This window comes from Malus domestica, chromosome 03 (genome assembly GCF_042453785.1).
Source record: "Malus domestica chromosome 03, GDT2T_hap1".
NCBI classification, from domain to species: domain Eukaryota; kingdom Viridiplantae; phylum Streptophyta; class Magnoliopsida; order Rosales; family Rosaceae; genus Malus; species Malus domestica.
The window spans coordinates 6,452,501-6,465,458 of record NC_091663.1 but is presented as its reverse complement, the minus strand read 5'-3'; the positions used below and the strand labels follow the sequence as shown (position 1 = coordinate 6,465,458).

Below are 12,958 nucleotides of genomic sequence, written 5' to 3'. Positions count from 1 at the left end.
AAAGGAGCATGTTGAATGCCCTACAATTTTTTTAATTTTTTTAATTTTTTATAAACTGAAAGTATCTCATTATCAGGGCCGAAGCCAAGAAAAACATAGAAAGTCAACCAAGGGTAGGGGTGGGTTCAAAACCCCGAAAACCGAAAACCAAACCGAACCGAAACCAAAAAAACCGAACCGAACGAAAAAACCGAACCGAATTGAAAAAATCGAACCGAACCGAATTCTTTTGGTTCGGTTCAGTTTTAGTGATCTAGAAATTGAACCAAACCGAACCGAACCGAATTAATTAAATTAATTTTTTTATTTAATTATTTGTTTTGGGTATTATTTTCTAAACCCAATTTGTAAGTTAAAAAATGTGCTAAACCCAATGTGTTGCCAAACTTTAAGCTCAAAATATTAAAAAAAGGCCTATAAAAATTCTAAACCCTAACCTATTATTTCTCCCCCATATAAGGTTCCGGAACCAAACCTCCTCCTGAATTACCTACATCCATCTCCATAGCACTGTCTACTCTCATATAACATGTAACAAAATCCATAAACATTTATTTCGGGTAGATTACTTGCGTAATTTGTGATGGAAAAGAATCCAACACACACTAAATAAATCCACCCATGCATTATTTTTACTAATCAAGTTGTCAACATGCAGTTACAAGCAAACAACCCTGATCTTTGAACAACATCATACAATTTAACTTTTCTAAGTCATTTGTACGATTTTTGTGTTGTGAGGTTGTTAGTTTGGACTTTGGAAGACTTGATTGATGATTTTAGTTCAACTTTAAATGTTTATTTTCATTGTCTTTGATTCTAGTTAGAATGTTTATGTTATGATTGTGTTGAAGATGTTAAAATTTTAAATTTCAATGTTTTTCATTTTTTGAAAGAAAAAAAAAACAAAACAAAAAACCGAAACCGAACCGGAAAAAACCGAACAAAAAATGAACCGAACCGAACCGAACCAAAATTTCGGTTTGATTTTGGTTTTGGCAAAAAACCGAACCGATTTGAACCGAACCCACCCCTAACCGAGGGTGTTGAGATAAAAAAAAATCCACCAAAAAAATTAAATTAGGTTTCGTTCCACGAAAAACCCATTGATGCCTAAAGCCCAAACATCAAGTAGTTAAAGTCCAAATATGGATTAAAGCCCTTTTCTGATAAAAATAAATAAATAAATAAGTGGATATAAAAAAGGGAGCAGTTGCTCTACGCTAGAAAGAAAACTGAAATGGGAGTTTTCTCTTCCTAACTCTAAAAACTGCAACAAATAGTGGAGGTGGTTCCAATTCCACTACCCACGCCCATTTTCCTTCATCCAAACTGTCAAGAAAAAGTCTATAAAAGACTTGTCTTTGTAGAGGAAAGGGGGATGACAGAAATCAACACACACATAAAAAAAAAAAAAAGAGACTGGAAAAGATGGCAAAGAAGGAGAGTGACAAGAAAATGTTGCAGAAATTGAGAAGCACACGGAGAAGAAATTGACAAAAAAAGAAGAAGACAAGCAGCAAAAGAAAGCGAAAAGGAACATCAACAAAAAGCCAAAGAAAGAGAGAAGAAAGCTTAAAAAGGTATTACATTTGCATAACGGATTCTTGATTTTTTTTATTGGGAAGTTCCTGTCGTCTTTTGCAGAAAAATAAAAAGCGGTTTCCTCTTCTTCTTGTTTGATTGAAGTAAAGAAGGTGGTGGTGGAAACATGCACCACCAATTCACACCGACCCCCCAAACTTGTCCTTGGGCTTGCTCATTCTTTTTCTTCACCAATGGAGACATTTGCCGTCTTCCCCATCCTTGTCGCTGTCAACTCTTCCAGCCACAGAGTGCTCCTTCTTCTTCTCCACCATTGGAGACATTTGTCGTATTCTCCACCGATAGCAACAAAGAAACCATCGTTTCTGCCACCAATAGTGGCCATGTTGTGACTTATATGCCCATCAAGTTTGTCCGTGCAGCTCTGTGCCGCTGCCGTCGATCCCATGAATTTCTTTGGGGTGTTCTAAACCACCCTGTGAAGTTCCAATCAAATCTAAGTGCTCCGCGCCGCTGCTGTTAATCCCATGAATTTATTCGAGGTGGTCTAAACCACCCCATGAAATTCCAATCAAATCTAAGTGCTCCGTGCCGCTACCGTCAATCCCATGAATTTCTTAGGGGTGGTCTAAACCACCTCGTGAGGTTCCAATTAAATCTAAGTGCTACATGCAGCTGCCGTCAATCCCATGAATTTCTTTGGGTGGTCTAAACCACGTTGTGAAGTTCCAATCAAATCTAAGTGATCCATGCCACCCGCCGTCGTAGCATTGCTGTTAGAATGTTATGTCTACCATAACAAGGCCATTGAAGACCCGGTCCCTATAGAAAGGCTACCAGGAAGAAGATTGTCGAGTTTTCGTCCAAGTAGCCTAATAGTGCAGGCCTTGTCCTGTAAAAAGCAACCAAGAACAACCTCAAAATTTTGTGCACCAAGTCGTAGAAGATGGTTCTCTACAAGCAACAAGGCAATGGTGCAGAAATGGTGTTTCCATCATTTCGTTACTCCCACAAACATGCATGAACCTGTAGCGGATGAAGACAAAAAAAGAAACTTATCCCCGTTGTCCGTACTCGCACATGCAGCAACCCCTCAATTTATGCTCTCCAAAGGTCATCTCAGAAATCACATCGATAAATAACTCGGTTTTTCCAGCAATCTCTCGGAGTGGTTCAAAGCATGAACCAACAACTCTCGCCTAACAAGGAAGGAAGCTACAACAAGCAATGATCCTGGACAAGGTCACATCAAGCGATGAATTTGGGAAAAAACAATCTCGTTGCTGCCGTCGTCTTGGAGTTAAGAAGAAGAGAAGTTGCTAACAATAAAAGGAAAGGGAAGCAAATTCCTCTTTGAACTTGGAAAGCTTAATTCATTAAAAATTTAAAAATTAATAAAAAGAAGAGAAAATAAAGCTTGATGACAACTTCCCTTAGGAAAGGCACTTACGTGAAAATCGAAAGGGAAAGTCATGGGATCAAAACCCATTTTAAATGGGATCCTAACCCTTCTTAAACTTTATTGCGCAAGGCATGACAAATATGCAGTTTTAACTAGGCCTCACAAAATTGGAAATTGGGCCAAAATAATAAATGGGCAAGAGTCCAATAGCGTGATGGAGGCACATCATGTGTGAAGAGATGCCGACATCTAATCCATGGAGGTTGTAAATCACTTCAAATACGGTAAATGTGAACCAACTCAAAGCACAAAACTCAAGGGACTTACACTATGTCAAATTTAATAGATCAAATTCCTGAAATGGCCAATGGCACGAAGCTATATCACATATCAAATGGCATGAAGCCGTATCAAATACCAAATGGCACAAAGCTGCTGCTACATGGCACAAAGTTGCTACAAATGGCACAAAGCTGCTTCAAATGGCATGAAGCCGTATCGAATATTAAATGGCACGAAGCCGCAACAAGACTTAAATGGCACAAAGCCGCAACAAGACTTAAATGGCACAAAGCCCGTCAAATTTCAAATGGCACAAAGCCACATCAAGTCTCAAATGGCACGAAGCCGTATTATGCTCCAATGGCTTAAAGTCCTTGCCCGCACCAGCTAAAACTGCACAAGGCATCAAATGCTCCAATGTCTCAAAGTCCTCACATGCACAAGCTTAAACTGCCCAAGGCATCAAATGCTCATTGCATGCACGAGCTGAAACTGCACAAGGCATCAAACCCCAACAAATACATAAGGAACTACGAGTGACTTGATCCCTCAGTGAGGGTATGTACGCAATCTAGGGCTCGACCTAGGTGCAGTCGCAAAATCAAACAAACACCCAAATCCTCGAGTTAAGATTTATTCATATTGGAATCAAAGGGTTTTCCTTTTTAACGAATGATTGTAGTTAATAGACGCATAGTCTATAATGGGTCGAACTCAAATTAATAAAACCATCTTCGAAAATGAACGAGGGTGAAATTGTGACAAGTGAATTATTTGTTTACATATTGTGTACAATTTTTGCTCAACAGCGGGCTAACAACATCTGAAGTAAGAAAATAGGGAATAAGGAGATAGAGAAAGACACGGTAAACCCCCACGTCAGTCCCTTACAACCTCCAAAAATATAAAAGTTAACTTGGAGGGCATGGAAGCTCGTCCTTGTTCAGGATTCTCACAAACGGAGATGGGGTCTCTCGACCTAGACGAAGTCGCACATCTTTGCGCCAAAATGTGACGCTACATAATTCGCCGTTTCATTTTCCGCTTGGAACCCAAGACCATTTGCACACCTTAAAAGAATTATTCTTTCTCTGACGTGGAGCATTTTAAAACTTTTAATTCAACAACTGTCGTTTATGAATTATGATATTTGAGCTCAATGTTTTCTCTGTTAAAATCTAGTTGTGATACAATTAAGTTAAATGCTCATTGAAAAACAACTTAGAATTTTAGATACATTTTTTATTTGAAGGGGGAACCTAACATCTTTAAATATTAATGTATTATTGTTATTAAATTGGATAATATTTTAACCAGTAAAAAACAAGTCTCCAATTGTTTTTTGTGTTGTTTTACTGCCCCCACGCCTTGCCTGCATGCGCACATGAGCAGCCATATGCATGTACGCGGAGAACCCAACTTGTGAAAATGATATACAAAGACAAAGGCTGAATATATAAATAAAACCTTAATGGTCAGAAACAGGTGAGAAACAGTTCACATTTTTAATAAGGAGTTTTTGACTGGAGTGAAGTCGTAACTAGATAACCGTATGGAAAGTGTGATCTGATCATATCATTTTCAGGGAAAGCTAATGGCGCATGTGGCGGCATCTCGTGAGTTGCAGTATGTCGTAGATCTACTGCTTGAAAACCTAAGAACAACTACAAAGGAGATGCTAAAATGTACATATCAACTATAACAATAAAAAAAACCATACTAATATTCTCCAACCGAAATGTCAAATCCTATGTGGCGATGACATGGATTGGCAGCAAAAGAGGTTGATCTCAAATTTGACAGCAGCTTCAAATGTTTTTTTCATTAATTATTAAATGTATTTTATTAATTTTTAATTAGTTTAATCATTTATTATAACTAGCATCTCCGCACGCACTCACCCTTAAAGATACATTTTCTTCTTCATGGGCGCTACGCACCCTTAAAGACGTTTTGTGTTAATTATTTTTCATTATAATTTTTAAGATATATTTTTAGAAAATATGATCAAAGAATGGAGGTGAGTTTGAAATATGCAAGATAGCTTCTAGTGAGTGCGTGCGAGTTCTTGTTTTATAACGGGGATGTAGCGCCCTAAAGATGTCTTGCAGTAGGTTTTTTTCATTGTAATTGTCAATTTATATGTTTCAGAAAGTATGATACTAAGTATGGAGGTGATGGATGAAATCTAGAAGATGGCTGCACATAACTGGAAGCAATAAATTTGAAGTTGTTGTCGTGGATACTCTTTCACACACAGCAGTGCCAATAACGGTGTTCTTTAGCATTACCTTCGCAAGCATGAAGCATGTACAATGTAACTTATTTTCCTTTTCCTTGTATTTTAAAATCAATTAACTTGGGAATTTATTACTTGGGAAAGCTCATAATGTTTTCATTGGTCACTTCACTAAGGCTCGTCTTCGGCAAAGGATCATGATGATGTGAAGACCTCAATGTATTGTTGTAGAGCACAAAGCACATACTCATGAGTTATTGTCTTTGTTTGCTGAAGGACTACGTTAATAAGGGAAAAGATTGTTTACCAAAATGCACAACAAAGGTGAAATAGGGAGAGCAGTAAAATATGATGTTTGTGGTGCTTTTTGTACTTGGCATCGGGGATGAATTTTATTTTATGTTTTGTTTTGATTTTTTTTTTAATGCAAATTCAGATTTAGTGGTAACTGATGTTGTAGTTGATTTTTCAGTGGAGTTGTGTTGTGGATTGTGGGAAACAAACTAAACTTCCATGCTATGTGCAAAGACCATGATCAGAGTTTGGTTTGATGGGAACCAATTAGCAGGAAACATATATGAAGCCTTTGGCGTCTATGCGAATTTTCAATGGGGTGTGATATCCACACACCATTTTTTACTTCTCCCACACCTTTTTTATTTTCGGCCGTCGGATCAAATGAATTGAAGAAGATCAATGGATAGAAATTAACAAAGGGTATGTGAAAAGTAAAAAGGGGTGTGTGGATAGCACATCCCTTTTCAATATATAGATCTAAGCAACATAAATTATATGGTGAAGTCTCATGCAACTGGGGAGAAAATGAAACCGATTATAAACATAAAAATGAAGTCAACCTTCTTATATTGACATTTATAATATGAACATTCACAACCCAAAATACACAAAATTATAATAATCATGTAAGAACAGATATTGAATAGAGGACAAAAATAATTACCTAAGCCATAAGTGCTTTGGGAAAAATGGGGATTGTGATATTAATTGAAGATTAAGAATGTTTTTGGCTGTGATGTTTGTATGTTTACTTAACAAACAAAGGAATACATATAGTAAGGAGAAAAATCATGTCTTCGTACGGCACCTACGACTCACGTCTGCATTGGTTGTGTTGTCGAAGAAGATGGAAACTCTTCTCTTGGCTGAAACATTCTTCTCGCATCTTATCCATTGTGGCATGCGGCTTGCAAAATTATTTAAATGTACCCACCAATTCAAATATTTTCTGAAATGGAAGTCCATCTCTTCCTCATTTGTTTTCTTTTTCTGGTCATGTGTAACTGAAACGACCCAAGCAACTCTCTAATGCATGGAATCGTTATCGGATTAATCTTTCTCTGGAGTAGCATCGGTTTTTCCCCCCTAAAGTGCATGTTGTCTTCTTCCTCCTCTTGATTTCTAGAGTCGCAGAAACGGTTTTACATTCTGAAAATGATGAGGAGAGAGGTACATGGGAGGAAAGAGTGAAGCGTCCTGGGAGAAAAGTGAACCGACTCTTCTTATCCTTATCCTTTTCCACGTTCCAATATTTATCTATGCCTTTACTTCCATTCAAATCTTTATCCTTCTGCACCTTCAAAGAAACAAAGAAAATGAAAAGATTGACTTATTTACCAGATTGCACTGTTTATATATGAAAGGACAGACCTGGTCATGTTATGACTTGTGAGGATCCCATGTTTTCATATGATCAAATGATTAAGTATGAAGTTAATCCACCAAGAACAACTTATGCTCATCCTCCTTCCACGCAACACCTTCCCATATCAAAAACCAACCAATGCAACAATTAGTCAAGTAAAAATAATTAATTCAAAATAAATAAACAAATTGAGATAATTTAATTCCATATTAGATATGTGAAAGGTAGGTGAAATATGGAAAGTAAAATTAACGACCTGAGAGTGAAGACGATTAATAAAACCAATTGGCAACTGCTAATTGCATTTTCAAATTTGAACACCAATTTTTTTTTTCAATGTGTTTAAATTATAACCGCTCAGTTTTGGAGGATAATTATCTCTTTTTTTTTCCCAAATAGGAGGATAATTAGCCAACTGTTCATCTTCAAATATTGTCCAATATTTTAGATTGAATTGTAGAGATAAAATTCAGAAATTGAAGAAACGTGGCATACGTGTAAAGAAGGTGGATGGATTAAGGTGCAAAACAAGCAATGCTCCTTTAGGTTTTCCTTTTGCAAATTTGTCAAAGCCTCCTCAAACAAAACCGAAAACAAAAAGAAAAACTTAACCATTGCCAAATCCTCCTCAAGCGAAAAACAGAATGCCATTATCAATTACAAAGAAAACAAATTTCAGACATCGTTACTTGTTTGTTCCACGATTAGTAAATTCCAGAGACTGATTTGTAGAAGAACTTCAATTTAATAATTTTTGTGAAAATGCATGAGAAGATTAATATTAAGGAATAAGGAGCACTGTGATAGAGAACAAAATACAAAAGTTTAATAATTGAGAACTATGGAGGGTGAAATAAACTCAATTAACCGAAAGAAAAAAAAATAGTATCACGTACTTTATCGAATGACCAATTCTTGTTGGTTTTTCGCCAATTTCATCTTCTCCTCCGGGCTCCAGCAAAACAATTTCAATTTGTTCTTTTAGGTTTTTTTATTTTGTGCTTTATTTACATCTCCTTCCACAAAACTGCTTCCTCTCCCACGTTTGAATTTATTTTCATGCACGTTCACGTTTATTTCTACAAAACTACTCCCTTCACACGTTTATATTTTTTCATTCCATCAGATTTTACAATAACGTGAGAGTCTATAAACTGAAAATTTCAGTCTCTCTCCCACGTTTCTTTCCTCAATTTCCCAACATTTTTTTATTTTCGTTTTTTTCTTGTTTTTTTTTAACGGCATCTGTCTCTTTATGTGTTTTTACCAGTTTGTCCTTATTTTTTGAATTTTTTGGGTTTTGATTGTGAAGGAAACAAATGGGCATTTTTGGCATTTTGGAAAGCTTCGCTAAATTGGGGCTCTCACTTTATATATATAGATTCATATTGAGTTGACCGAGGCAATTATCCTATTTTTTCTTCTTTTCAATCAAAGAAGGTGAACATATTACTGATTAAACTTTAAATGTCATTTATTAAATTTTAATTAGCTTAATAATTTATTTTATAAAATAATAATTTAATTTGATATATCGGTTGGAGAACAAAAATTTTTTAAAATGTCAAAGTGCCACATAAACTGTCAAAATTTAAATTTTATGTTCAAGATTTGATGTCTCCTTTTGAGATGGTCTAAGAAGATCAATTATATCTTGAATGATTGTCTATGTGTTATCGACTCATTAGTTTGGTTCTTTATATTTTAAACTCATCAAAGTTGTTCTTACCATCAAATTCCATTAAAAATGTTGTTAGCATGTTGACGTGTTATGTATGTGGGTCTCACAAAGCCAATGATATTGTACCATGTGGGATTAATTAAAAATTATTTTGATATTTTACTCCATAAAAGACTTAAAATAAAAGAAAAATAAGACTAATTAAATTAAGAATTTGAAAAAATAAAATGAAATTGAGGTCGACACCGACGGTGAGGTAAAGGTAGTAGGGGTGGTTCGTTTTGTTGAAGATGACACATTTGGCTTTTTTTTACATTAATTAATTATTTTTTCTGTTTTATTTTATTATTTTTCGTCAACTTATGTGGCACAATATTATTGGCTTTGTGGACCCATATGCATAAGAAGTCCGCCAATCAACGGAATTGGATGGTGGGGATGACATTGATGAGTAAGTCAACATATAAAAGAATCGATTTGATGAGTTTTTAACATAAATGACTAAACTAATGACTTGATAATAAATAACGGACCATTGTAAAAATCCTTGTAAAAACCTCATCCTTTTAGCGCAACACACTAATCAGGTAAACTACTTTCCTTTAAAGCTTTAGTTTCAGCGTTTTCTTCCACTAAGATACCATCCTAATTTTGAAGAAATCGTCAATTAGCAAAGATCATTTATTGGTTCAACAAACTATATGTAAGAAATTCCAAGAAAATAAATGAGACGTTAGTGAATTTGGCTTAATTACTGGTGTGTCTCTAAAAGTGTTTTTCATTCCTACTTTTCCTCCTCAAATTTATTTTGCTTCAACTTGCCTTCTTAAACATGTAAATGTGTCTCACTTTACCCACTGTTGTTATCTTTGTTCATGTCATTGACGTGACACCCACATGACATAAAAACACAAGACATTTTTGCTAAGAGAAAAATAAAAGATAATAAGTCCAACCCAATTTGTTTTTAAATCCAAAATACTTCCCTCCATCAATACAAACACATGTCAAGTGATCATTTACCACAATGATGGAAAGGTGTTGAGCTTTTACATGACAGCGTGAGTTCAAACTCTGTCATTGGTTGATCTAATATTTAATCTAACAAAATTTATCGTTTGACAAAAAAAAAAATCGATACAAACATAGGATTACACCATCTAGAAAAGATAGTGTTATTAATACTCATTTTGTCCTCTCACTTATTCTTGTTAATTTTTGTTCATCAATCTTTTTCAATTAATTGAATTTGCCGACCAAAACTTAAAAAATATATATAAAAATAAAAATAAAAATGTGAATATCATAATCTTGAAAGAAATAGTAGCACACTCACACAAAGTACAGTTATGTTATGGGAGGACAAGTGGGAGATGGGGACCTTGGCTCTTAAATAAACACATTGTCCTATTGAATAAAAAGGGCGGGATTCGAGGTGCTCTGAAGGACGATGGTGGCCCCTACACTAGTCAACGATACAACATGTTTTCCACCAATAAGAAACATGGTGCATGTGGCTACAAGGGCAACTCCATCCTTGGGCTTCTCTAATTATGCAAAGTAAGCCAAACCCGAGTTTTTATTATGGCCCAAATAATTAGACAAGAGTAACAAATGTTTTTATATTTTTATATAATAATATTATTTTTTTTAAACAAGCAATATTATATATTGAGATTAAGATTAGGTGCTAATGAGATTAGATGCTAATGATTAGAGCTAGCTTTGTCCAATTTTGTTGGGGAAAGAAGCATTTAGCGAGGTACGGTCCTAAGGTCACCTCTAATGGAGGGTACATGCCATAATTTAGCTATTTTTGCACCTAAATTCATCTCCAATGAAGGGCTGTATGGAATCTTAAAAAATAAAATATTAATACAAATTTTATCGGAATTGCCATATTTGGCCCTCAAAGTAGGAAGGGGCCAAAACTATTGATGAGGCTTGCGCGTGAAAAGTTGTCTGGGACAACTAGGTTGATGCGATTCGGTGATGGGTGTTGCATATTTTGTCATGCATCCGCAGCTCTTTGTACTCAGGACCAAGTGACTGAGTACAACTAATTCAACTTGTCGTTATATTTTTTAAAGGTTAATTGGTTCCAGCTCAACAAAATTCTCAGTAATTAGTTCTCAATCTTACACGTGCCATATTTGAAATATTTGTCGATATACTTTCTTTTCTTTTTTCAAAATTGTTCCATAAAATATATTTAGATAAGTGTAAGTAGTAGTTTTTTTTTATTTTTTTATTTTTTATTTTTTTGGAACAATCGATATTATCTACACTAAGAGTGAAGGGGTGAACTCAACCTCACAATGGGATAGCAATAATGGTTCAAATTCAGTTTTGGCGAGAATCGAACCTAAGATCTCTTACTTACAAGTGAAGAAAAATAACATTAACTCGTAGTACTAAGTGGCAGTGCATATAGTAGTTTAATTAATTTAAACAATACATAATAGTTGAAGTGTGAGCGATGAACCATAGTATTTCAATATGCTAAAAAGTAATAGAATATTGTGAAGAACAAAATATAGCCCTTGCACCGTTGAGATGAAAAATTATAGCACATCACTACTCCCTTAATACTATTTTTTTTTATGTGCTATATTTAAAAAGGGTGGCTAATTATAAGAACACATTGGAGATTGCCTTAAAAATAGCCCACAGAAAAAAAATGGAGTGATTGTGATTAGCGTTTCCAAGCCAAGGGGCATACTTTCATAAGAAATGTTAAGGAGATTTTTTCAAAAGTAAAACTCTTTGTCACCTTATATTTTTGACGCAATATTTTATATGTTGGTACGAGAATTAACGTTTCATGAGAAGCGACATACTTTCATTCATTTCAAAGGCAAGGGGCTAGATGAGTAGCGGGGCAAAATAGTTTGGTAAAAACATGTTTAAGTTTGATGATAAGTTTTTACTCCTTAAACACATGTCATCTTTTAATTACATTGCTACGCGGACAGCCGTTTCCACATTATAGCGGTGAATGTTAACAGATATTAATGCCAAATTTACTTTAAGACTCATCTATTAATGATTAGTTACAATTTACACACCATAAACGACTTAAATGATTATTTGCACAGTTGTTGGTAACTGTTAGTTATTGTTTGATCATTATTTGTCACCTATGAATTTGGTAGGGGGGTGGAGTTTGGGGGGATTTGGATCCTATCCGGATTCAAATTGTGGGGATCCTCACAACTTAACCGTTTATCGTACATCGTGCGGTCAAAATTTATTTTGAATTTTTTTATTTAAAATTAAACATAAATAATACCTAACGAAAATTGACCGCACAATGTATGATGAACGGCCATGATGTGAGGATCCCTAGGATCCCCACAAAAAGGATCTGGAGATGATCCTCATCCTGCTAACAATGGCCTAAAATAAAAACTAATAATATTTCATGTTTGAAAGTCTAGATGTCGAGATGTGAATAGTCGAAATGTACAATTTGAAAAACATCTTATGTTGTCAAACGATATGCATGAAAACATAATCGATCTTTATGACATCACATTTCTAGTAAGATCAACCACATATATTTTAATTTAGTGATATTTTTTTTCACTTAAAAGTGGGAAGTTTTAAGTTATAGTATGTTGGGGGACTTTTAGGTCGAGGTGGACTTGGGTTTTAAGAATGTCATCTTGTCTCTCCTGGTGTGGATTCACAACAAGTCCCGGGATATCTCGAAAGAGATAACTTGTCTTAGGAAATACCCCGATAACATCAACGGCTCGAAGATAGTGTGAAAGATCAAGATAATGACTTGCTCAAGTGAAGCGTAGTGTGGAAGCTAGAAGATTATCAGTTTACATGAGAAAGAAGGGATTTGCATGGTTACATGGCATTCTTTGCTGGATAATCTGGGCTTTCCTAGAGTGATAGTATGGTTTCTAATGACTGGGATGTTTGATACAAAGATATGGAAATTACTAAGGTTGCATGGATGGTGATGCTTGGGGCTTGGAGTATACTTAGGGCCCGTTTGTTTAACAGGATTAAGAAGGACTGGACTAGACTAGACTATAGTCATTTGTTTGGTGTGCACCAGGATTAGCTTTAATGAGCTTAGCAGGGATTCGCTCGGATTAAAGACCCCCTTAGCCGTTCTTAACGAGGATC

General features: G+C 35.3%; 1 long non-coding RNA gene across 1 annotated transcript; it reads right to left on the bottom strand.

The window, feature by feature from the left end:
- Nucleotides 1–6,444: 6,444 nt before the first annotated feature.
- Nucleotides 6,445–8,314, bottom strand: LOC103419023 (uncharacterized). Its single transcript, XR_526864.3, has 3 exons — nucleotides 8,028–8,314; nucleotides 7,137–7,246; nucleotides 6,445–7,056 (listed from the first exon to the last, which is right to left on the bottom strand). It is a non-coding gene; the product is annotated as an uncharacterized lncRNA (long non-coding RNA).
- Between the last annotated feature and the right edge of the window lie 4,644 nt (nucleotides 8,315–12,958).